A 27,726-nucleotide genomic window follows, 5' to 3' on the forward strand; every position below is an offset into this window, starting at 1 on the left:
GGTTGGCTGTGTATTCACCAAAATCTCATCTTGAATTGCAGCTCTCATAATCCCCACGTGTTGTGGGAGGGACCTGGTGGGAGGTAACTGAATCATAGGGGCAGGTTTTTCCCATGCTGTTCTCGTGACAGTGAATAAGTCTCACAAGATCTGATGGTTTTAGAAAGAGTGGTTCCTCTGCACGTGCTCTCTTGCCTGCCACCATATAAGACGTGCCTTTGCTACTCCTTCACCTTCTGCCATGATTCTCAGGCCTCCCCAGCTATGTGGAACTGTGGGTCATTAAACCTCTTTTTCTTTATAAATTACTGAGTCTCCTAATATGTCTTCATTACCAGCATGAGAACAGACTAATACATCTCTTCTGACTGCATATTTTCAAATAGCCTGTCTTCAAGCTCACTAATTCTTTTTTTCTGCTTGATCAATTCTGCTATTAAGAGATTCTGATGCATTCTTCAGAGTATTTTTCAATACTATTTTTCAGCTCCAGAATTTTTGCTTGGTTCTTTGTAATTATTTCAATCTATTTGTTAAATTTATCTGATAGAATTCTGAATTCCTTCTCTGTATTATCCTGAATTTCTTTGAGTTTCCTCAACACTGTTATTTTGAAATCTCTGTCTGAAAGGTCACAATATCTCTGTTTCTCCAGGAAGGATTGGTCCCTGGTGTCTTCTTTAGTTCATTTTGTGAGGTCATGTTTTCCTGGATGTTGTTGATGATTATGAATGTTCATCTGTGTCTGCACATTGAAGAGTTAGGCATATATTACAGTGTTTACTGTCTGGGCTTGTTTGTACCTGTCCTTCTTAGGAAAGCTTTTCAGATATTCATAAGGACTTGCATGTTGTGATCTAAGCTGTTTTTGCTTTAGGGGGCACCCCAAGCCCAGTAATGCTGTGGTTCTTGCAGACTCATAAAGGTACTGCTTTGATAGTCTTCGAAAAGATCCAGGAGAATTCTCTGGATTACCAGGCAGGGACTCTTGTTCTCTTCCCTTACTTTCTTCCAAACAGTCTCTCTCTCTGGTCTGAGCAACCTAAAGCTGGGGGTGGAGTGACACAAGCACCCTTGTGGCTACCACCACTATGACTGTACTAGATTAGATCTGAAGCTACCACAGCACTGGGTCTCACCCAAGGCCTGCTGTAACTGTTCTCTGGCTACTGCCTATGTTCACTCAAGGTCCTGGAGCTCTGCAACTGGCAGGTGGCAAATGTGGCCAGGCCTATGTCCTTACATTCAGGGCACCAAGTTCCGCTAGGCCCCTGGTTAGTCCAGAGTTGCCATCTGAGAGTCAAGGACTAGAGTCAAAAACTTTAGAAGTCTACCTGGTGTTCTATTGTAAATTGCAGCTGAGCTGGCAGCATTCAAACCACAAGATGCAGTCTCCCACTCTTTCCCCTGCCTTTCGAAAGGCAGAGGAGCCACACCCCATGGCCACCACCACCATAGGCCCACAGAGAGTAATGCCAAATTGCCACCAATGTTGCCTTAAGGCCCAAGGGCTCTCAAGTAAGCTTGTGCTTAATGCTACCTGGCTTGGGACTCACCCTTTAGGGCGAGTGGGCTCCCTTCTGGCAATGGGAAAGTCCAGAAATGCCATCTAAGAGTCAAGTCCTAGAATCTAGGACCCCAACAGCCTGCTTGCTTAGTGCTCTATGACACTGAGGCCAAGATAATACCTGAAGCCAGCAAGTCTCCGAGGCTCACCTAAGGCCCTCGACATATTACCTGGGTATTGCTGTTGATTATTCAAGGCCCAAGGGCTCTTCACTTAGCAGATGATGAATGCTGTCAGGACTGGGTTTTTTCCCTTTAAGGCAGTGAGTTCTCTTCTTGCCCAGGGTGTGTCTGGAAATATCGTCCAGGAACTAGGGCCTGGAACAGGATTCTCTAACTCTGACCAGTTCTGTATCCTGCTGTGGCTGAGCTGGTATCCAAGAAGCAAGATAGTCCTCCTGCACGCTTCCCTTTCCTCTCCTCAAGGGGAAAGAATGGGTCTCTTTTGGAGCTGCAAGCTGCACAGCCTGGGCGGGATGAGTGATGACAGTACTTGCTTAACTGCTCAGGCTGGTGCCTCAATAGGTGGCGTGCCCCGCTAGTCCAGGGTCTCTGGGCCCAGTTCATCACTAGGACTCCTGTAAAAGTTGCAGTCCTTGTCGCCTAGACTGCCTTTCAAGTTTACTTAGAGACCCGTAGCATTTTAGCCCATGGTGGCAAGGATTGCAGGAACTCAAGTTCTGACTTCTGGGATTCGCAATTCCCTTTTGGCTAGGGCTGGTCTAAATGCTCCGGTCTGTGGGTGGATGTCAGCTGAGTTTGGTCTAGTTTTCTTTTCTGCTCTTAACAATACAGCCCTGAGTTCAGTGCCTCATAACTGCTGTGCTCTTCCTCCCTCAGCACACTGAAACACTCTCTGCATCCTGCCACTGCTGGGGGGTGGGGGAGGGGTTGCATTCATGATTCGAGATTTTTTCTCCCTGTTCGTTGCCTCTTTCAGGGATAGGATGTTAAAACTAGGTACTGTGAGTGCTCACCTGATTTTTGGTTCTAATGAAGATGCTTTTCTTGTGTAAATACTGTTAATTTGGTGTCCTTTTCAGGGGGACCATTGGTGGAACCTTGTATTCTACCTTCTTGCTCCCTACTCCAAGGTGAGGTTTTGAAATGCAAATGAAATGTCTTCCTTTTCCTAGAAGCAGTTTCTTCACTTGGTTTCCAGGAGTCCAGGCCCTCCAGTAGACTGTCTCATCAGCCACTTCTTTTCAATCTCTTTTGCTCACTCTTCTTTTCTCTGGCCTTCCTAACACTGATGTGCCCTAAGCTTAGTACTAGGACCTCATCTCTTCTCTTCACTATTGTTCCCTTCTCTTCCCTTTCTTCCCCTTCCTACCCTTCTTTGCCCACCTACACTGTCTTCCTTTGTGAACACATCTCATTGTCAGAAATCCGAAGTATGTGCTGATGAATCATGAACACATATTTCTAGATCAAACTCTCTTCTGTGCTCCAGATTTCTAAATTTAACTGCCTACTTAAATGTCTAATGACATCTTAAACTCATTACAAAGAAACATGATATTTTAATTTTCTAAAGAAAACAAAAACAAAAACAAAACTTTTGCTTTAGCTACTGTCTACTTCATTTCTTTTAATGATAACTCCACTTTTGGGTGCTCCATAGCAAAATCCTAAGAATCATTCTTGAATCTCCTCTCTTCCTTCATACCCACGTCAATTCGTTAGCCAATCCTTCTAGTTCTTCTTGGAAACCATAATCAAAAGCCTGTCACTTTTCACTATCTCTACTACCATTACCCTGGTCCAAGTTATCAGGAACAGGGTAATGAATTATTAGAGCCACTTCCTGACTGATTTTTCTGCTTTCACCTCTACCTGTTTATAGTCTTTTCTCAAAGAGAAGCCAGAGTCATCTTTTAAATCTCAAACCAGCTCAAAAACATCTAATGATTTCTTATTTCTCTTCAGCTCAAAAGCCAAAGTAATACTATGTCCTGTTACCTTTTAGACTTTGCTTTCTATTTATATTTTCCTAGCCCTGCTTCAGTCCTGGTTACCAGCACAGGGCCCACTACCTGCCCCTGGTCTTTGTACTTGCTGTTACTCTTGCTTGGATTAGTCTTTCCTTTGAAGACTTTACTCAAGTGTTACCTTTTCAATAAGGCATGTGCTGACCACTCTGTAAAATTGTGTCCCATAAGACATCTAATATGACTTAATCTGCTCTTTTTATTTTTTAACACAGTGCTGATCTTCTTCTAATGTATAAATAATTTACTACTATGCTATGCTTATTATTATTTATCTGTAACCCCAGTAAAATGTGATCTCTACCAGGGCAAGTATTTTTTTTCTTTAATGATTTAGTCTTACTTATGAATAAAATTTACATATAACTATTGATTGAATGACGGCATGACTATGTTATATACTTGTGCTGCCACATTCTCTTTTATTTCTGACTTCTGATAAGAATCACTATGTTCCTTTGGGAGCATGTGTCTACCAGAAACTAATATTACCCATAGGCATATATCTTAATTGCACTCTGTTGTGGTTTGATAACAATAAAGAGCTGATTGCCATGTCACATTTTTTCAACGTATCATCAGCTGTGTTAAAATTGCACTTTATAAATCAAAATTAATACAAGTTCCAAGAAACATGAAGATAATTCTTTGTTTTAAACATGAAGCTAGTTATGGAATCTGGGATATGAAGTTTAATACCTAAAAAAGGACTTCTGAGATCTAATTCATTCTCTGCATTTATATTGGAACACAGAGGTTAAAAGAACACCAATTCATCCAAAAGACATCTATTACATGTTATTAACATATGCCAGACTCTGTCATAGGCTTTTGAAGTATAAAAGTGAAGTGCAACATTATTTTTACCTTTAAGAAGGTAAGGTAGCTTCTAATATTGTAAGTAAGATAGACAAGTAAACATTAATTTCATTACAATGAGATTTTTGCTTTAATAAGAAACACCTGAAGAAACCTTGCTTGCGATTTAGCCCTAGAAAAGTCACTTGGGATCTACTGTGATTCTTCATCTCCTAGTTCATTGTAACAGGATAAAAGGGATCCAGGCTTCGTAACAAAGCAAAAGGAGATGTAGCCCAGCCACTCCAGTATTTGAAAGGGAAATGTCCTAATAATCAATTTCTAGAGCAAAAACTCAGCATGTCTGTTTTCTGTAAGTCTAAAAGATCTGTTTATTCAGTTAATTATTTATCAATTTTATACTGATGTCTGTGATCTGTGGCTCATCTGTGAAAAGTTGCAAATTTTGTTCTACTTTTATAACATTCTTAGTGATTTCATTAGTCCATTATAAAGTTCAGATAAAAGTATGACTGAAAAGTCTACTTCGGGGTGTCAAATAATATAAACTTAAAAGTTGAATCCAATGTTCAATTTGGTGTGCAAGTCTTCATTAGTATATGTATATTATTTGAATAAAACAAAGTAGTACATACTTAAGATTAGGGTTTTGATAAAGCTTCCTTAAAGCTTCTTACAAAAACTTATTTGAAAATGATCAAGAAGTTGCATAAATCTTCTCTGACTTCTCTCTTTCTCTTTCTTGCTCTCTGCTAGAGATGAAAGAGAATAAATAGATTGTATGCTATACATCTTACAGTTTTAGTGATATTAAAAACACCTGTTCCCTTCCTATCAGAAATAAATCCTAACCTTGTCTGACAAGACTATGTTGATGAGTTATAACATTTTTCTCTTAGATATCTACAGTCAATTCAGACTAATGGTCAATCTTGTTGCCAGAGGGAATAAAAGGTGATAAAACATAACTGAATGATGTAGGCGGCAAAAAGTCAGAAATTCAACAGTAATAACATGATCATCCCATGCAACTAGCTTCTCTCTCTAAAGGAAAAGGTGACTGAAATGTGGAGGAATGCCCCAGGTCATATTTGGTTTTATTCTTCTCACATTTACTACCAGAAATGATAGAAGGTTTATTTCCTTCTGCTTCAGTTTTCTCATTTTCTTCAGTCCCCTAGGAATTGGTTCTTGGCCTAGTGGTAGGATAGTTTGTATTCTCCAACACTGAGTTTTCCTTACAATATTGCTTCAGTTAAATTCTTTAGGCTGTACTTCATGCCATTTTCCTAAGTCTGTCAAAAAATAATTATTTGGGAACTGTGTTAGGTATAAGAACTTGGCAAAGCCCTCAAATGTGAGTGTGAATTGGGCACTGCCTTGGGCCTCAAGGCAGATAACAAACAAGGCAAGTAGGACTCAGCTCTAGGGGTGCTCATGAAATAGATTTTCAGTGTAAGGCAGTTGGCATTAGAGATACAGTCTAGTCTCACAGCTTGCAGACTGTATGGTCATGCGTGAAATACTGTCAGTGCCTCATTTCTTCTTTTCCAAAATAGGTGAAATCTTGAAGAGCAATTATGATCATAAACAGTTGTCACATACTCAGCTCTCAATATACGTTAGTTTCTCTATTCTTTAAGTAAAGGGAGGACTCAATTTTAATCATCAGTTAGTGTGTATTAGTTAAAAGTATACCCCCTACCTCTAGGTAAAGGCAAAAACAATATACTCTATTTATTTTTCTTTTCAAATAATTCTGCTTTTAACTGTTGTTTAAAGAACTCCTCCTGACATTGAAAGCAGTTCATCCTGGGGACTCCCCATTAGTTTTATGGAATACTTTAAACTCTCTCATGGGAGGCAATGTGGTCTACTGACAAACAAATAAACAAAATACGCTCCATGTCAGGATAGTTAGATGTTTTACCTTAACTCTACCATAAGTTATCTCGATGTACTTGGTATCTCATTGTATCTCGATGTACTTGTTTGTTCATGCATAAGATAGGAGTAATAATACTCCATATTTCACATAATGATTGTGAGAATTAATATGTGACTAACGCATGATGGGTATTCATTTGTAAGCTGATTTATCACCAACCTTGCTTTATCTGGAAAAAAAATATCCACTGCCTACCTGACAAAGTTGACGTACAGATTATAATAGATAAATATATGGAATTCTTTGGAAAACAAGCCACATCAAAGGAATAGGAATATAAGAATAGTGCTACTAATTATCATTGTGTGATTCTCTAACCGTTTGCTCATAGTTCTTCAAAGGTAAAGAGGCCTTGATTCTTATCCTGCTTCTCAACCTTTCTTACTCTTTTGTTCTAATCCCTGCTTTTCAGACTTGAGTCAGTTTTTTCAGCCTCTTAATTTCTCAGGATAAGGGCATTCAGCACAGTTTGAGAGGAGGTGGCCTTTCAATCTCAACTTTTATGTCAAGAAGCCTAAGGGGCCAGTCACCTTCCTCTGGGCAACTTTTGGAAAGATGCTGAAAGGAAATTTTCCTCTATCCATAGATTATCTAAATCAATAGGTCTGTGGATTGAGCTTATACAGGCACACAAGTGGGATAAAACTAGTCATTTAAATTGGCTTTCGGGGCTTTTTAGCTTTGCTTCGCAAAAATATCATGTCTAAACAAATTTGTACTTAAATTTTCCCTATGCAGCCCTTGTGAAGACATATTTAGGCCTGAGAATTACTCTGCCACATGGATATATTTATATTTACTTATAGTTTCTCTATTTCTTTTATATAGTTACTTTGTGTTTGATCAGTGGAGAGTAATCATTACTACCATTTTGTCTGGAAATTTTCATAAAGATTAAAGATAGTTTAAGGTAGTAAAAATCATAAAAGGGAGCTCAAGTGATTTTTAAGAAGTAGTATTTGAGTTGTTCTCATTAATTGATTCAATTAACTGCATGTTATGCTGGAAAACCTATTGTATTGACCTTCTCTGCGTAAGCCTTTTTAAATGTGCATTTATAAATTTCCTTTTCTCAGGAAGCAGAATGTAGTGGTAAAAATTGAGCACTAATTACAGAACTTACAATGCGAAGGAAAGATGATTCTGAATATTAATCCTCATTGTCCAGTGATTTAAATATGTAGGAAACTGGAATGAATGTTTTCTTGTGCCCAGTTATACCCTGGACTTTGCTTTTCTTTTGAAAGTTTCTTGAGATAAAATCCTAGTATTTGTTTCCTTTAAAAGGAAGGGGTCAAGAGAGATTAGTAATATCAATTGATATTAGTGTTCTGGTTACTTGGGTTTAAATAAAAATACTCAGATAATGCTTTTATGTAAATAGTTCACTATTCACTTTCTACGTATCTGAGGCACATAAATTTTAAGTTAACTCTTGAATTTCTATCCTAAGAATTGTTGTAATTAAATAAAACCTGAACTCTACCTGTTTGTTATCAGGATGGAATGCATGCCATTTCTACTGTTTACCATTTGATGCATAAAATGCCAACTTAGCTCCAAAAGACAGATTATTTAAATTATTAAAATTAATATAAGATTAATATGAGATTATTGTCTTATCTTCTATTTTTAAAATTGTATATTTTTTATATAAACTGGTAGCTCATGAGTTGAGATACTAGTATTGGTGAGAAGTAAAAGTTCTGAAACTGCACAGGAAATATTTTCTTCTTCCTAGTTGCTTACTTCCCTGTCTTAGACCATCCCATGTGCATAGTTCATAGGCATGTATACTAAATTCACCTAAAACTAAACTTTTTATCTTTTTCTCTACACTACTAAACCTAGGGATTATACCAAAACTTAATCTTACTTATTTCTCTACTTTGTTTCCTCATGTTCACCCTCATTGACAATAACTTGATTCAGGCCTCTAATATCTCTACCATAGTATATTGCAAAATTACCCTAACTGGTTGCCTTTCTGGTTACCTTGCCTCTACAATGATCTATTTAAAACTAGAATCTGATTATGTCACTCCTTGTTTGTAACTCCTCGGTGGTTTCTCACTCCTACAGAATAACACCCCAGCTCTTAAACAGAGCATATTAGTCCTAAATAGTCTGCCCAAACTAGCTGAGAAAAGCAGAACTGCTTTGAGGTTTCCATGTATATCATGAAGCTTCTTGCCTCAATATTCTAGCTAATATTCCGGAAAGGTCTCCCTATACTTTTTTTCTTAATCAGCTACTACTTAAATTTTAAGGTTAAGCTCACACATACCTATAGGAAGCTTTTTTGGTGTATTTCCTTTGTCATCCACAGGTACTGGGGACTGAGTTAGGTGCCTTTCTCTTTTCTATAATACTGACACAGTGATTTTTCATATAATTTCATATAATCCAGTTCATATAACTTCTGAACTGGATATTCTATATCACAAATTGTCCTTGACTGTGATAAATGCAAGCTCCTTATACAGAATATGTATATGTATGTGTATGTGTATACATATATGTATGTATACATGTATGTAGAGGGGATGTGTGTATACATATATGTATATGCACACATACCATTTGCATCTTCACTTGACAAAGTATCTGACACAAGTAGATGCATAATGCTCAAATCTGGGTATTTAGGATATTTGTCACCTTGAACATTTATCATTTCTTTGTCTTGGTAATATTTGAAACCTTTTATTCTAGCTATTTTGACATATACAATATATTGTTGTTAACTGTAATCACCTTACTTGCTATCAAACACTAGAACTTATTCCTTCTAACTATATGTTTGTACCCATTAACCAACCTCTATTCATCTGCTCTTCCCACACACACTCTTCCCAGCCACTGATAACTATCATTTTACTAACTCCATGAGATCAAATTTCTTAGCTCACATATGTGAGTAAGAATATATGATATTTGCCTTTCTGTGCCTGGCTTATTTCACTTACCGTAATGACCTGCATTTGCATCCATGTTGCTGCAAATGACAGGATTTCATTTTTTTTATGACTTAATGGTATTCCATTGTGTGTGTGTGTATATGTGTGTGTGTGTGCATGTGCGTATATATTCATATACCACATTTACTTTATTCATTCATTGACATATACTTAGGTTGATTCCATATCTTGGATATTGTGAATAATGCCACAGTAAACATGAGGGTTCAGGTATCCTTTTCATAGATCAATAATTTCCTTACCTTTCGATACATACCCAGCAGTGGAATTGCTTTATCACATGATAGGAAACTTATCTTTTCTTATTTTCAATGTACTAGTCTTGAGCTGTGCTAATTAGGTAGCCATTAGCTATATATGGCTACTTAAGTTAATTAAAATTAAATTAAAAACTCAACGCTAAATACTTATATATAAAATAGTACCAACATTGCAGAAAGTTCTGTTAGTCAATACTCTTCTCAAGTATTAGTACAAAATGTCGTATTGTGACGTGGAATCTCCATGTAATGCAAATTTCTCTTAAAGATATTGAAAAATGGAAATTTCAGTTTCAGTTTCCCCTTTTCTATGTAATTGCCAGCACTAAACACTTAAGCAAATGTGAAACATTTTATCTTACTTAGAGACAATATAGGCAAAATATTATTAACATGGTCAATGAAATATAGGAATTAAAGCTTCAAGGATAAGTAGCATTTGGAGTACTGAGAAGGTAAAGGATAAGAAGAAAATATTTCAAATGAGTAAAGTTCCAGGATTAGGCCAGAGCATGGCCTAATGAATGTGTGGGTGAATCTCTTTAAGGGAAGTAATTAAAGTATGTTTAGGATTGAAGTAAGATAAGATGTAAAATTAAAAGGAGGATACAAAATAATATAATAAATGTATAGATATATGATATATGGTAAATATGTAATAGATGGATATAGGATAAACAAAATGTAGTAAATTATTAAAAGCAAAATCTAGTTATTGGTATATGGGTGCTTACTATAAAATCCTTAACAGTTCTCTGTGCTTGATACTTTTATAGTAAAATATTTTAAAATTTACATGTATACAATAATTTAGCTATGTACCAGTACATTATAAAGAAAGAGAAAAGGAGATGGCCTGAATGACTATTTGTGGTATGAAGAAAGTTAGGCATATTTATTATCCTTGGTTTTTATACTTCAAGAACATTTAAAAAGTAAATGCAAAAATGTTTTAACTAAGTTTGATCTAAAAATAATGAATTTCTAATCTAAAGGTATGAGTGGAAAGATGTTGACATTTACTATCTGTATGAATTTGGATAAATTACTTAGTTTTAAATTCTCTAAATCTCAGTTTCCTTTTTAGTAAACTGTGATTAACAGTGGTACCAACTTCCTAAGGTTATCATGAGGATTGACTGATTTAATACAGGTAAAGTACGCAGAATAAGGCCTACCACCTGGTAAATATTGGCTAATCTTTTTAGGAAATAGACTTTAAAAAATATTTTACCAGTAGCTCCCACCCTACCTTCAATATTGTGTTTATTTAGTAGGTTATACACTCTTTAATGTCTGAAACCAAATGACCTGTTTTTTTGTTTGTTTGTTTTAATGAACTGTATTTTTTCCCTAAAACTTATTAAATAAGAGCTTGGAAAAGAGACTCCAAAGTGGCAATAAAAGTTATGATATAGGCATAGCAGCTCCCTTGGAGGAAGTCAGAAGTAGTATTAATGTTAAGTTTCCCACAGAGCACTCTTTGAGCCTGCTGGTTTATAGAACAAAACAGACTTCTGTAGCTGTTACTGTTAGCCAATTAGCACTCCCTGGGGAGAGAACTTGATCAGGAATGAGAACACTATATAGAAAAGCAAAGCACAGAGAAAAGAGGTGTCTCTTGAGGTTCAGTGGGTGATTTTTGTTCTGTCATTGATTTCTTCACCTTGAACGATGGTTACAGTCTGTATAAATTCAGCACAGAACTCTCCGTGCAGTTGTTTATAGCTCCAACTTTCAGACTTTTCATTACAGGAGGTTCATTTTCTCTTTCTGGGCTACATTTAGCACTGAGATGATAAATAGCTCTTCTGGAGCTGGAGGAGGTTCTGAGATTATAAATTGTAGTTTAAGTACATATCCTATCTTCTCCTGAGCCCCAAAGGAAAGGATATGGATGAGTCCTGCTCCATTTACTCCTTTTTAATAAACATGCAAAATACAATTGTGGGCTATGTTTTATGGATTACTTTACAAGTTATTCCCTGGCTATGAAATCCTAAGCCATATATACCCCAAATATATAAGTCGCCAGACTGTGCTAGGGGCCTGAATTTGCCTAAGTCCTTATTTGGCTGCTTGAAACTAGAAATTCAGGGCCTGTCTGCCAGGATGGGAAAAAAAGGAAGGGGAAGACAAACCTATGTGCATTGTGGTGCTTGGTTCCATTCTTGCCACAGATTGGACTCTTGCTGGCGATAGTATGACAGTAAGATTCTATTGCCATCTAGAGAATTGTGCCTATTCCAATTATTCCAAACCTTACAGTATATAGCTGGGTTTATACTATTACCAATGTCTGAATGCTTCTTAGCCAAATAAATCTAGATGAGCATATCATAAATATACACGAGCATAACCATTTTCTGATTTCATGGCATTTGGTCATTTTAAAGACAGCTATGGTGCTTCCTCCATTCCTGTAGACCTTGTGATTAGTAGTGATTCATATGTAGTGAATATTAAATAATTCAGTATTTTGTTAAAATTTAAATAAGGATGTCTTGAGTGAATGAATAAATGAACAAATGAGAGAATAAATTTACTTGATTATTTTCAACATTTTCTAGAATATGGACTGTTCTGATGACTCAGCAACCATTATTTTATATAAAAATATTTTGGCATACTGATCATAGAAGTGATTTTTGTAACCTATTTATAAGTTACATCTGCCTATTTATTTTTAGAAATAATTTTCCCACATATAAATGAAATATGTGCCCACACACAAAAGATTAAATAATATCAGAATACTTTGAAGTGACAATTATACATATTTCTTACAAATGAGCACAGATAATAACATCTTATGACACTTCCATAAGTTTTTTCCATAACACACAACACATAGAGACACACAGAGACATTTTCTGTTTGTTCGTTTTAGAGAAAAGGTCTTACCCTGTCATCTAGGCTGGCAGTGACTCCATCATAGCTCACTGTAACCTCAAACTCCTAGGTTCCAGTGATTCTCCTGCCTCAGCCTCCCCAGTAGCTGGAACTGCAGGTGCCCACTGCCATGCTTGGCTAATTCTTTTGTGTTTTGTAGAGACAGAATCTTGCTATGTTGCTCAGGCTGGTCTTGAACACCAGGCTTCAAGCAATCCTCGTGCCTTGGCCTTTCAAAATGCTGTGATTGTAGGTGTTCTAATTATTTGCTATCTTTTCTTAGAGAGGGAAGGGTATTTTCTTGAGAGCTATCTTTTTAAATTAAGACTATAATTAAAATGCTTTTAGTCAAAATCCTACACATATCAAGAATAGATTCATGAAAGTAGAATTTCTATGTACTTTTTTGCTCTAAGAACATTTGTTACTTTTGAGTCTGAATAGTGTAAACAACCTAACTCACTTATGCTGAAAATCTTAACACCAGCATTAAAGATTTAAAATGCAATTGTTACAAACACAAAATTTAGCCTTAAAACTACCCTATGAGGAACATTTATTATCTTTGAGATGTACACTATATTTACCCACATGGTTATTGCTACCACATAATTGCAGCTTTTAGAGTTGGTATATATTAAAAGTCTGAGCTCTAACATCCAAAATGTCTTTTATATGTTTCACTATGTCTAGATGACATTTATACATTCTTCCAGGCCTTGAAAATTGCCTGGAAGCAGTAGCCATTTGCAAATAGTCACAATAATTCTGTTTGTCACTATTCAGTATTAGATAGAACTGGGCTGGTAGACTAAGTGCTGAATCCTGGAATTCATTGTTCTGTGTGTGTGTGTGTGTGTGTGTGTATGTGTGTGTGTGTGTGTGTGTGTGTGACAGAGAGAGAGAGAGAAAGGAAAGGAGAAAGGGACTGAAGGAGAATATGAATAATAAATAAATTTAATTCCTTGTTTGTTGAATCATTTTTGCTCCCTTGGTGATCGTATACATGTATCTATTTTTTCTCATCTTTATTTTGTCCACATCTTCCTTTAATTTACTCCTATCCTTCTATTCCCATGTAACTTTAATATTTGGGTTATTATAATGTATCTAGACCTCACCTCTTATCTGTGTCTTCTTTACCTCAGCAATTTATTTCCCAATTATTCTATCTACTTTATTGTTCTTATGAGACAATAGACTATGATAATTTTCCAGAAATAATTTTGTTTTCTTCCTCCCATCTTTTAATGTTGAGACTGTTTCTCTGTTTTCTTTCATCTCTACCCTCAGTCTTATAGGTTTCTCTGTTTTCTTTCATCCCTACCGCTCAGTCTCATAGGTTTATTTCTCATTTCCAATCCAGTGATTTCAAAACCTGTACGACAAACCAACTCAGCAGACCTTGGCGACTTGAGGAGATTTCACAAACATGAGCAGTATATGCAGGGTGACAGGCACTTAAAAATGCACTGGGGATTAGGTGGTGAAATACACCAAGCTACACCACAGATTTCTCCAATGATTGCATTCCACCAAGTTCTACCACGAAGTTATCTGAGTGATCCTGTTGAACATTGTCCCATGTACTAGTGCCTGCTCTTTCCCTTTGTATGTCGTTAGTTTTGATGTCATCGTCCTATTAGTGGTTATTAAGAGCTGAGTCTCTGAGGTCTTGGCATCATCTTTGATTGAGGCTCCTTCCTTGGATATCATTGCCATGGCCAACCTCTCTTTCTCTCAGTCTCTCACTCTTCCTCATCAACTGAACACTCCTCTCTCCCTCTCCCCGCTCCCTTCCCTTCTTCTCCCCTTCTCTCCTTTTTTCTCCTCTTCTCTCCTTTCTTATCATTTGCAGTGTACCTCACAGCAGTTTAACCTGCCTAAAAAGTAAAGCATAGGTGCATAATATGATAAGGGGCTCATTGTATGGTAAAGGAAGGGAGATGCCGATTCCTGGAGGGCTCATAACCTGTCAGATACAACTTGATAGGTTTTAAAACATTCTCTTTACACTGGAGAGACTGTCGGCATTCTAAAAAAGTGTCAGCACCCCTTTTTTCAGAACCTCAGGGAATCTTTTTAGACTACCTCTGCTGCCATTTCAAACTCACTTTGCATTACTGTATTACCCTTTGCTCCTACTGTCTGAATTAATGTGTTGTCTTTTTGCCTAGATACTCTTATTAAATATTTTGTTAACAATTTGATTCATCATTACAGGGTCACCATGAGACATTGTCTCTGGCTTTTCTTCAGCTTCACATTTTACCTGCTGAGGTCAATGTTATTACAATGCTTAAATACAGCTGTAGCTCCCAGAATCCAGTCCAAGGTTAGACTCATCCCGTTAACCGTGCAGAATATTCAGACAGTCTATGACATGAGTCTTAATGGATGGTCATCTGTTGGCTACTACGATTGCATTGAATAAAGAAACAATTAGCAATGAAGGAGTGTCATTAATAATTTAGACTTTGGAATCAGACAAACCTAGATCTGATCACAAGATTTTCCATTAAAAGCAGTGTGACTTTGAAAAAGTTTATGTAACTACTTTGAGTTTCAGTATAAAATGGACGTGATAACAGCACCAACCTCATAGACTTATTATAAGCATTCAGATGCTATAAGTAAAGAAATTAGTGCATTACCAAGAATATAAAAAGTGCTTAATAAATTATTCTTATCGTCTTTATTTTACTGGTAAGTGGAAATTCTAGGGCAAAGTGATCTATGAATGCATTTTTCCACTAAGTGTTAAAATCTTTAGGTAGATTTTATTTTGCCAAACCTCTTTTATGATGGTCTAGGTATTGTCACATAAAGTGATATAAACAATCAGAACAACAAAAACATGAACAGATATTTCACATCCTGAAAATGGAAGCCACTCAACTTGTCTATATTCAAAATTTATATTCCACAGATTGGAGATATTGAGACATCCATAAGTATGGACTTTATTACTGCCATCTGGAATTGTGAAGCCTCACCTGTAAGAGATAGACAATAATCAAACAAAAATCATAAAGTTTAAGAGACTCTAGAGAATGCTGAACTAAAAGGAAGAACATACCCATAAAATAAAGCATTAATGCTTACTTCAGGCAGATAATTTTCATTCTCTTTCTCCTTCAAGGTAAAGACTCCTAATTCTGCCAAATTTCACGTGTATCCCTTTGTACTTTTTGAAATTTGGCATTGCATTGCATGGGGAATTGTATGTAATTCCTGCAATCCTACATTAATTTCCTGATCTTTCCAAAAGGAAATTTCCTCTTGTGCTCATTGACCTAAAAATTAAGTGGTGGTAAGATAATCATACGTTCCAGGGTATGCTTCACATGCACAGTGTCTTAGTGCGATGCTGATGGTATCCAAAGAGACTAAGTAATAGGCTATTCTCCGTGGCCCTCAACTGTTAGGCTTCTGAATATGCTGAGTCCAGACACTTGGGTTACAGAGGCAAATAGAGCTAATTTAGGGGACAATTTCCTGTGCTCCCACTTAGTCCTGCTTAGAATCATAGGATCCTGGATTCATAAGGGTTTTTAGCAAGTACCAAGTTTAGCATTTCATAAATTGTTTCCCAGAGTAATGTTATCATCCCAAGAGATGGCAATATGAAAAAAGAGAAAGAAATTCTGTGTTTAAATCAGTTTAAATATTTTCTTTCATTTTTGTAGTCTTAGAATCTTTATTATGTTAAGTAGATTGTGATGGAATGACAAGGAAAGAAGAGGACGAAAGGCAAGAAAAGGAGAAGGGGAGGGAAGGGGAAGGGTAGGGGAAGGGACGGAAGGGGAGGGAAGGGGAGGGGAGGCTGGGGGAGGGAGGAGGGAAGGGAGGGAGGGAGGAAGGAAGGAAGAAAGGAAGGAAGGGAGGGAGGGGGGGAGGAAGGAAGGAAGAAAGGAAGGGAGGGAGGGAAAGAAGGGAGGAAGGAAAGAGGGAGGGAGGGTGGGAGGGAAAGAAGGGAGGAAGGAAAGGGGGAGGGAGGGAGGAAGGAAGGAAGGAAATATTTGTCAAACTTGATTATGCTAGCATCTTCTAATGCACAAGCATTATACGGAATAGTCTGGGAAATACCAGTGTGATTCCAGCACTTCAGTTTACAGATAAAGAAACAGTGTCACTTCAAGACAAAAACCTGTCACTTTAATAAAAATCAGAGTACAGTTTTAAGTTATTAAATATTAACCTGAATTGGCAAGAGCACAAGGAAAGCTCATCTTCCTGTTTGGCATCACAACAGCTGGTGCTGGTAGTTCTTTCATTCTCCCTCCTCATGTTTTTTTTCCCCTCTCCACCTAAGACATACAGCTGTTCCTGTCCCTAGAGACACTTGATACCAAGTTGCCTTTGTCTTCATAATGGTGACTAGCAGCCCAGAATTCCCATTTTCATGCCATGGACTAATATGAAACCTAATCTTATTGACCACTCCCCACTCTTCCTTTTAAACAATGTGAACACTAATAGGAACACACTGTAATGACACAGAGTCACCTATTTTTTTTTTTTACCCTGTTTCCATTTACTTACAGTGAGTATAGCATTCTGTGTTTCTGTGTGTTTTCCAATAATAGTGTTAATATTTAGGAATTACTTGTATGTAATCTTGTTTTTAAATGTGAGATGGGGCTGGGCATGGTCGTTCATGCCTGTAATCCCAATGCCAAGGTGGAAGGATAGCTTGTGGCCAGGTGTTTGAGACCAGCCCAGGAAACATAGCAAGACCTTATCTCTACATCCATCCATCCATCCAAAATGGTTCCTTACTGTGTCTCCATTTAAGAATCTGAACATATCTAATGTTTGGTAGAGAGGACCAGTGGCAATTCCCTATTACGGTTAAAGGGAAAATTATATGTTTAGTTCTCCTGAAGATTCAGTTTCTTTAGGCCTTACCAGTGAGATTGTATAAGTGACTAAGTAAAGCACTTACACTACATCTCTCACCCAGCCTGGCAATTATATCAACCTGGAAGATACCCAGTGCCAGGTCTCATTCTCATGCACCAAGACCCCTCTTTTATGCTGCAGATTCCTAGGTCTATCTTCTTCCACTGCAGGACATCCCTTACTACCTCCATCAACAGTCAGTGTGGCTTTCAGGTCATGGCAGAAGGAAAAGGCAGCAATCTTCCTAATCCACATGCAAGCAGACACTCCCATGCATCCATAATCAACCAGCCTCACAGAAGAGAGAGAAAATCTGTGACTACTTGAAAACTATGTCAAAGCAAAGATGTTTGCCTTTCCTTTCATTGACAATCTGATATGATAGTATACTCTTATTCTCTGTCTCCTTCTATCTGACTCTGTTTCTCTTTGCCTGTCTATCTCTGTTAGCTTTTGTGTCCTCAAAACATTGTTTCTCTCTCTCATGCTCTCTCTCTCTCTCATTTCGACTCTATGACTGTTTCTCTTTTTGTCTCCCTCCTTTCACACTTTCCTCCTTCTCTCCCTATATTTATTGATTTCCTAATCTCCGTTTCTTTTTATCTATAACTTCATGGGTCTTCTGTGTCCTCTCCCTTTCTTTCTCTGTCTCTGTCCCTCTTTGGCCAATTCCCTCAGTTCATTCAGGGTTTTTGACATTGGTTGGGTATGAGTCATTAGAGTCCCAGGTATGGGGTAAGCAATTATGAGCAGGGCAATTTCCCTTGGTCCAGCCTTAGTTGTTTTAATCTTATCTAAATCCTTTATAACTCACAACAGTGATGTTACTGAAGGTGGAAAGTGGTATCTCCACCCTGGCCTAAAAGAGGATTGTTTATACTCAAGTTGCTAGAAACACTCTAACACTTCAGTTTTTGTTTTTAAGTCACTATTTGATAGTCATTCTCAAAATTCTTGTCCTTGTACCATGGACGTTCCCAAGATCCTTTTGAGCCACGTGCTAGGTGAAAACTATTTTTAAGATAAGACTAAGGTGTTATTTGTTTCTTCATTGTGTTAACAATTTCCATGATGGTGCAAAGGCAATGGTAGATAAAATTTCCAAAATCTTAGCACGATTCAATATGGCAACACCAGACTGTTACTAGCAGTCACTGTATTTTCCACCATCACTTCTTTAAAGTAAACAAGCAAAAAAACAAAATGTCAGGTCACGTAACAATGTCCTTTATGAAGTAGTATGCATTATTTTTTATAACTTGTTCTCTGAATAAACACCATCTTAGTATCCTTTGTGATGAGATGTGAAGTATGCATAAAGCACATTAGCTGCAAACTGAAGTATTATGTTTTCTTGAACAAAAAGCACTTTTGTAATTGAGTTGCACACTGAACTAGCTACTTTTTCATTTAACATCATTTTAACATAAAAGTGTAACTAATAGTCAAACTAAAGCTATTGAGGCTTGAGGTATTTGGCATATATTTCTCAAAAATAAACAAAGTGATCTTGTAACTTCAAGGAAAGCAACTATTTTGTATTTGTGTTTGTTGCCAGTGATCAAGTTTGAGCTTTGAAGTAAAAGTTAAAATTTAGAAAATTCCTTGTGCCACCATAGGCATGACACTTCTCAATGCTTTAAAATTATTCTGATAAGATTAGCGGTAATTTTAACAAGAGTAATTTTTAGTATTTTGTATATGTTAATACTTTCATTATGCATAATTTAGTGAACCAATATTTTCTAGATCACCAATGCATGATGACCAAGCAGTCATAGATAAAGGATCCATTCACAATAAGAGATAGCCAGTGGATTTTAATATAAGAATATGAAAAATTATTTGATTTGGTTTTAGATTTTATATTGTAATTGATCTTTTAGAAACTACTTCTCATAAAATGTTGCTATGCTATCAAAGAAGTATTCTACAATAACTTTAAAAGCAGTAAAAATCTCTTTCTTTTCTCCAAAAATACATATCTATATCAGACTAGATTTTCTTCATAGGTTTCCACTAAAATAATATATCACACAGATTGAATGCAGATTGAATAAGGCTGTTTTCTATAAAGTCAAATTTTAAGGAAATTTACAAAAATATAGAACAGTCTCACTCCCCTAATTTTTTTGTTTTGGAAAATATAATTATCTTTCATAAAAATGTGTCATTTATGTTACTGTTTTATGGGTTTATTTTTATTTTTAAATTAGTGTTTTTATAATAATTAACTGATAATCAATGATGATTGTTAAAAGTTTTTCTCAACTTTCATTTCTAATATGATAAATGAAAATTTATATACATAAATGAATGCTCTTCATTTTAAAGAGTATATAGACACTGATTCCTAAACGTTTGAGCACTGATATAAGACAACTTTCTATCTCCTCATACCCATTTACCTTAATTCAAGTTCCCAGAAAAATACCTGAGTAGTAATGATACTCAAAGAATGGCAAAGAATCTCAGTATTAATGATAAATGTTCAATTCAATCATGCCTCTCTTTTACTTTGAACCAATAGTCTCAGACCAAACATATGTACCCCAATATGTGTAGAATGAGTACATTACTCATTATGGCCAGTCATTGTTTATCCCATGTTGATGCTGGGAATGTCATTTCTATACCCAGTAAACATTTGGAGAGTTATTCTATGCCAATACCAGACATTGTGCATGCATTTTACATACATCTTTTATTTTAATCTTTAAAAGAATACTGTGAAAGTAGTGATTTGAATCAGTTATGGGTAACTTATCACTGCATAACAAACCACTTCAAAACTTAATGACTTAAAATGGGTATTATTTTATTTGCTTTTAATTCTATGGGCACGCATTTTGATCTGAGGCTCAGCTCGGTGGCACTTCTACTTGTCTCTCCTGGGATATTCATGCAGCTACAGTCATCTAGCAGTTCCAGTGAGTCTGGATAGTCTAACGTGGCTACTTGTCTGTCTGACAGTTGGTGCTACCTGTCAGGGGGCCATAGGTCTCGAAAAGGCCAATGTGGTTTTCTCCTGTGGTGGCGGGAGAGTTCTAAGAGGGCAAGAGGAGAAGATGAAAGTCCTCGCAGGTTCTAGGCTCAGAAGTCACATTCCTCTACATTTTAGTGGCCAAACAAGTCACTAGGCAAGCCTAGATTTAAGAGATGGAGAAAGAAATTTTAGCTCTGAAAGATGAAAATGGAAAAATTTCATTGCAAAGAGAGTATGTATAGAGATGGCAGGAATCATTGCAGCCATTTTGAAAGCTGTATATCACGGTGTCATTAGATCCATTTATAGATGAAAAAACTAAGAAATAGAACAACTAGAAAGTAGTGAGGTCGAAATTTGAGCACTTGTCTTTGTGTTCCCAAAACACATACCCTTAACCATTAAAATATTTAGATAGATAGATAGATAGATAGATAGATAGATAGATAGATAGATAGATAGATATTGAACCATGATTTTAACTCTTAAGAGTAAGGTTAGATGAGATTTTGGTTCTCCTGCCATTTTTGTTTCTTTCCTGTACCAAGTGGCCACTGACTGTCTATCTCTGCTGCCACTTTCTGTTGTGGGTCTCCATGCCCCGTAAGTGTGTGGATGGATGGGGTCTCCATCCACACACTTATCTGACAAATGTGTTTGAGAACTAATGTCAGAGACCCATTTTAATAATGGCCATTCTGACTAGTGTGAGATGGTATCTCATTGTGGTTTTGATTTGCATTTCTCTAATGATCAGTGATGTTGAGCATTTTTTCATGTGTTTGGCCATGTAAATGTCTTCTTTTGAGAATTGTCTATTCATATCCTTTGCCCCATACTTGTTGTTTTAACAAGGAAATTTTAATATAATGGATGGATTAAAAATTTATTGGAGAGCTGGCAGAGGAAAAAGAGGCCCCTGAGGTTATACAGAGAGAGTAGTTTCAGGAAGCAGCTCCACCCTTAGGGCTTGGGGAACAAAATGAAAAGCTGGGGCACTGAGAGCTTGGAAAAGGGATTTCGTAGATCTCTATATCACACTTCTGAGAAGTGTTGCTATGCAGCCAGTGTTGGTGTCTCAGAAGCTCAAAGGAGAGGCCTTGGGAACTCAAACTCAAGAGCTCTCAGGACGGGATACAGGCCACCTGGGGGTGGCACCTCTGTCAGGTCAGAATAAGCTGGTTCTGGAAGGATTTGAAAAATTGGTAGGCAGAAATGACTGCCACTGACAGGGTGCAGGATGATTGCTAAACAATGCTGACAGCAAGAGAACAGGAAAGAATAAGCCTCTTTCTCCCTTTCTTCACCCCACCAGCCTGTCCCCAGTGCCCCGCAACCCCCCATTGCAGAATCTAAGGAAACCTTCTGGCAAAGGAAAGTGGTGTGCAGAGCCTCAAACCCAAAATCTCAAAGCAGAATATAGAAACATAAGTTTGGTTTTAGGTCTTATGTTTAAGTCTTTAATCCATCTAGAGCTAATTTTTGCATAAGGTGTAAGGAAGGGGTCCGGTTTCAGTTTTCTTCATGTGGCTAGCCAGTTTTCCCAACACCATTTATTAAACAGGGAATCCTTCTCCATTGCTTGTTTTTGTCAGGTTTGTCAAAGATGGGGTGGTTGTAGATGTGTGGCATTATTTCTGCGGTCTCTGTTATGTTTCATTGGTCTATATATCTGTTTTGGTACCAGTACCATGCTGTTTTGGTTACTGTAGCCTTGAAGTATAGTTTGAAGTCAGGTAGCATGATGCCTCCAGCTTTGTTCTTTTTGCTTAGGATTGTCTTGGCTATATGAGCACTTTTTTGGTTCCATATGAAATTTAAAGTCATTTTGTCTGCGAAGAAAGTCAATGGTAGCTTGATGGGGATAGCGTGAATGTATAAATTACTTTGGGCAGTATGGCCATTTTCACGATATTGATTCTTCCTGTCCATTAGCATGGAATGTTTTTCTATTTGTTTGTGTCCTCTCTTATTTCCTTGAGCAGTGGTTAAGAGTTCTCCTTGAAGAGGTCCTTCACATCCCTTGTAACTTGTATTCCTAGGCATTTTATTTTCTTTGTAGCAATTTTGAATGGGAGTTCACTCGTGATTTGGCTCTCCGTTTATCTATTATTGTTGTATAGGAATGCTTGTGATTTTTGCACATTGATTTTGTATCCTGAGACCTTGCTGAAATTGCTTATCAGCTTAAGGAGATTTTGGGCTGAGACAATCGGGTTTTCTAAATATACAATCATGTCATCTGCAAACAGAGACAATTTGACTTCCTCTCTTCCTATTTGAATACCCTTCATTTCTTTCTCTTGCCTGATTGCCCTGGCCAGAACTTCCAATATTATGTTGAATAGGAGTGGTGAGAGAGGGCATCCTTGTCTTGTGCTGCTTTTCAAAGGGAATGTGTCCAGTTTTTGCCCATTCAGTATGATATTGACTGTGGGTTTGTCATAAATAGCTCTTATTATTTTGAGATACGTTCCATCAATACTTGGTTTATTGAGCGTTCTTAGCATGAAGGGGTGTTGAATTTTATTGAAAGCTTTTTCTGCATCTATTGAGATAATCATGTGCTTTTTGTCATTGGTTCTGTTTATGTGATGGATTATGTTTATTGATTTATGTATATTGAACCAGCCTTGCATCCCAGGGATGAAGCCAACTTGTTTGTGGTGGATAAACTTTTTAATGTGCTGCTGGATTCAGTTTGCCAGTATTTTATTGAGGATTTTTGCATCAGTGTTCATCTGGGATATTGACCTGAATTTTCTTTTTTCTTGTTGTGTCTCTGACAGGTTTTGGTATCAGGATGATGCTGGCCTCATAAAATGAGTTAGGGAGGAGTCCCTCTTTTTCTATTGTTTGGAATAGTTTCAGAAGGAATGGTACCAGCTCCGCTTTGTACCCCTGGTAGAATTTGGCTGTGAATCCGTCTGGTCCTGGGCTTTTTTTGGTTGATAGGCTATTAATTACTGTCTCAATTTCAGAACTTGTTATTGGTCTATTCAGGGATTCGACTTCGTCCTGGTTTAGTCTTGGGAGGGTGTATGTGTTCAGGAATTTATCCATTTCTTCTAGATTTTCTACGTTATTTGTGTAGATGTGTTTATAGTATTCTCTGATGATAGTTTGTATTTCTGTGGGATCAGTGGTGATATCCCCTTTATCATTTTTTATTGTGTCTATTTGATTCTGCTCTCTTTTCTTCTTTATTTGTCTGGCTAGTGTTCTATCTATTTTGTTAATCTTTTCAAAAACCCAGCTCCTGGATTTATTGATTTTTGAGGGTTTTTTGTGTCTCTATCTCCTTCAGTTCTGGTCTGATCTTAGTTATTTCTTGTCTTCTGCTAGCTTTTGAATGTGTTTGCTCTTGCTTCTCTAGTTCTTTTAATTGTGATGTTAGGGTGTCGATTTTAGATCTTTCCCACTTTCTCCTGTGGGCATTTAATGCTATAAATTTCCCTCTAAACACTGCTTTAGGTTTGGAGTTAAGAGACAATAACTTAAAAACACGAATGTCTTACTTGGCTTCTGTTGAAGGGGAAATAGAAGGAACTTTCATTGTTCAAAGTCTGTACCTGAAGTAAACCGATAAGAGGAATTGAGATGTCAATATTATTTAATGGGCCCAGCGGACTCTCTTGCATACCTAACTTTTAGGAAGAGAGATCCACTTGTGCCATCTAGTACCATTGTAATTACTGTATTCGTAAAAATAGAAATCCAGGAAGGCACTAAGAGAGTGAAGCAACAGAATTTGTTTTAAAGTGACTAATTTAAAATTGATCACTATGACATGTCTCCTTGAGCTTGAGATGTTTTACACAATCAGGTTTCAGTGTTTTTAATATGGGGATTTGCATAACCAAGATATATTTCATTATTTTTTAGAAGATTCTATTGTAATGAAACCAAAATAGCTATTAAAGGGTATAGACCTAGCCTGGCAAATAAATGTGATTTCGTTGTATTTTATGTGATTGCAGTATAATTTCTTGCAATAAATTTGACTTTTAAGTGGTGTGTGTATGTGCATGTGCATATATGTATGTGTGTGTGTGTGACAGAGAGTCTTCTAAGAATATTGTCAGAAAATTGCTCAAATTTTGCAACAGAGCCAAATACCTGGCAAATTTATAAATTTATAAAACCTTTAGCTTGCAAAATTATCAAGACTAGAATATATAGGTACAGAGTAATATATTTTATACTAACGTGATGAATGGAAATAGATAAATGTGTTTCATTATTGTATTATGGTTTTTATTCATTCAACTTTTAGAAAGACATCCACAACCTTCTTAAAAAGAGAAAAGCTATATATTCAAATGACTTTTCTTTCTCTAACACACTATAACTTGATTGCTCTCCTGCTTTTTCTCATCTATATGCTATTTCTGATATTTAGTTGATTTTTAATATACATTTAAGAATACTCATTGATTTATGAAAACATATAATAAAATGCAGTACCTGAAAATGCAAGCAATAGTGTCACCAAGGATGGATACATCAAATTGGATTGGAAGTACACATTTTTTTAAATAATTAGGGCAAAAACAAGAAAGATGGAGAACGATGTGGAATTTTAGCTGAGCACTATTGAAAGAAGCTAGGTTTTTATTTTCCATGTTCCCAAGAGTTTCTGTTTCATTTCATCTAGGAAATCCACTGGAGATGGTTTCAAGACACAGGATCCTTATATGTGAGGTATCCCAAATGAAGTTGGAGCATCCGTGTTGAAATTACTTCATGTTGTGGTAAGAGGAAAGTGATTCTTAATATGTTGGCCCTTTTAGAATGGAATGAGGATTTCATACTATATATATACTCTATATACATATATATAAAGGAAATGTATATATAATATGCATATTATATATAAATATACAGACATGTGTATATGTGTGTGTGTATGGGTTTTCTTCTTATGAGCAGATAATGAAATAAAAAATATAGAATTTTGTAACCCAGTCTACAAGTTTGAGATTCAACAAAAAGTTTTTATTATTTTGCAGTTATTATTTTCTGGCTCCTGAAGTGGAGTAGGGCACAGTGGCAAACTCAAATTTGTTCTTAATTTCCCACTATGTGTATGTACATTATTTATGTTAGTCAATAAGTTATGATAACAGCCTTAAGAGGTAGGTATTATTATCCACAGAGTAAAGATGCAGAAACAGAAGTTCATAGAAATTAAAACCTCATCCAAATTCATGACACTAGCAAATGGCTCAAGAGTGATTTGACTGCAAAATCTACCCTGTCACTGCCATGCTGCCTCCTTGGATGAATATTTAAAATATAAGCCACTATTTTTTATAGCACTATCCATGAGGATTTGTAATTAAATAAATGTTTATCTGAAACATTCCATTCAGCATAATGGAAATTTAAGCTTAAATATATATATATATATATTTTACATAGAATACATTTGTTTGAGGAAATTTCAGATTTCTGGTTGAAACCTTTAGAATTCCAGTACATGTTTGGGATATTAGTTTATAAATGACAGAACACAGGTCCTTTTGTTTCTGGGACTCAGCAGTACTATTGGAATTAGTTGCTTTAGGTAGCCTACCCGAAAAATTTCAAACTAGTCTATCCTGGTGATCATGAATCACATATGTACTCTGTCTCTGTGAGTCAGACTTGCTTGGGTTATTCAACAGTAATGCCTCGGAAGGCTGTACAGCATTTCCTCTGTGGTAGTCAATCCTATAGTCTTGCTTCTGTATTGGTAGTAGCACCATTTCTGTGGTAGCAGATACCATGTCTGTTGCTGAAGATTACATTTTTACTTTCTATGTTATGTAATGGGGGGAAAAAGAAAGCCAACTCTCAGTGTGAGATTCAGAGGAGCAGTCTTCAATTATCTCCAGGTTTCAATGTGCGGTTTCATTTTTTTATAGGAAAAAGCCTATAAAATTAGTGAATGCATGGAAGATATTAGGCTAGACTCTCCAACATCAATAAGGACAGGTTTCTTCTAGAGCACCAGGGGAAAGGAATCTGGGCAATTCTTTACTAAAGCTATTTTTGATTATTTCCATTCTGAGAACACCTGAATAAATGTCCATATCCCTCCTATGCTATATTACTTTTCAATTCAAGCATCTTTAAAAAATTTTGCAGAAGCTCCTAACCAAACATTTCCAAATGCCCACTTTATGTCCAGCTTTGGATTGATTTTAAAAGTTTTTTTAAAAATAGAATTCTCTCTGTGTAGGGGCACATTTCTTTCTGCTTTTTCTCTGTAATAACCCTATATTTGCTTCTGTTTTACCTGCTTTGAAATAGTGATCAAGTTACTAAACATCTTTTAGCCTCAGAATTCTCATTAAAGCATGAGGTTCATAACAGTCAGATTGCTTACATTTTAAAGATTACAAAGCATATATGTAAATCATGTAGTTCTTAGAACATTACTGGTGATCTTTCATATTAGCTATATATCTAGATCTACTAATAGGTTTGATAACATACAAATCCCTCAAATATTTATGAGGAACTTCTTGGAATCTTCCAGAATAAGAACAAAATTGGGTTAGGAGATTGGTGTGACTCATGAGGTTGGTGGGGAGGACGTGAAAGGAAGCCTCATCTTTATCCAAAGTACCTAACCTAAAATAAGTACCTAAAAATGAGCATTTTATGCATTTATTACCATGCCAGAAGCAATAGATCTTTACCCTAGGTTTGTTCATATAACCTGTATGACAATGTTCCTTTATCATGAGGCTTTTTAACATTTGCTTCTCTAGGCCAACAGTTCTCAAGATTTAAAGTGTTTACAACCACCTGGAAAGCATATTAAATACAGAGGGTAGCAGATGCTATTTGGGGGATTCTGCTTCAGTATGATAGGTTGAGTCCTAAGAATTTACATTTTAAACATGATTATTCAGAACCAGAGCAATTCTAGTATACCCCACTAACTGCCATTTTTTCACCTTGAAGATTAAAGTTTTACAGTCTATTTGGAAGTTTTATTGTTGGAGATAGAATTGAACAATTTTATTATATAACTGTTAAGAGAGATAGCTAAGAACGAGACAAGATTTAATAATAGTTCTCTACACTTATTAGACAGTAGAGTAACTCTTACAGAATTTGATTCCACGTACTTATAAAAAGTTGATGGAAGAACTATGTAAAAATAAAACATGATGGTCAAGTTAATAACAGGGTTTCTGATTTTACTATTATTTATCAAAACGTTTTAATAACCAGTTGCTTTCATATATATTAATTTATCAAATCCTCATTCTAGTTCCGTTTAGCATTTTGTATCCTCATTTTACAAATTAATACAAATAGATTTATAGGAAATACTGGCTTGTTAAGTTGTAAGGTTAGAAAACGATAGGGCCAATCTTGG

General features: G+C 36.3%; 1 protein-coding gene across 3 annotated transcripts in view; it reads left to right on the plus strand.

The window, feature by feature from the left end:
* LINGO2 (leucine rich repeat and Ig domain containing 2) overlaps nucleotides 1-27,726 on the plus strand; it is a 1,340,276-nt gene that overhangs the window by 229,886 nt on the left and 1,082,664 nt on the right. For all 3 annotated transcript variants that reach the window (XR_009215357.1, XM_058445803.1, XM_032164210.2), the window contains exon 2: nucleotides 25,006-25,102. The gene's annotated coding sequence lies outside the window, so the exon portion shown is untranslated. The remainder of the gene's footprint in view (nucleotides 1-25,005; nucleotides 25,103-27,726) is intronic.

The sequence above is a fragment of the Hylobates moloch genome, unplaced genomic scaffold, assembly GCF_009828535.3.
Source record: "Hylobates moloch isolate HMO894 unplaced genomic scaffold, HMol_V3 SCAFFOLD_10, whole genome shotgun sequence".
In the NCBI taxonomy this organism is placed as follows: Eukaryota; Metazoa; Chordata; class Mammalia; order Primates; family Hylobatidae; genus Hylobates; species Hylobates moloch.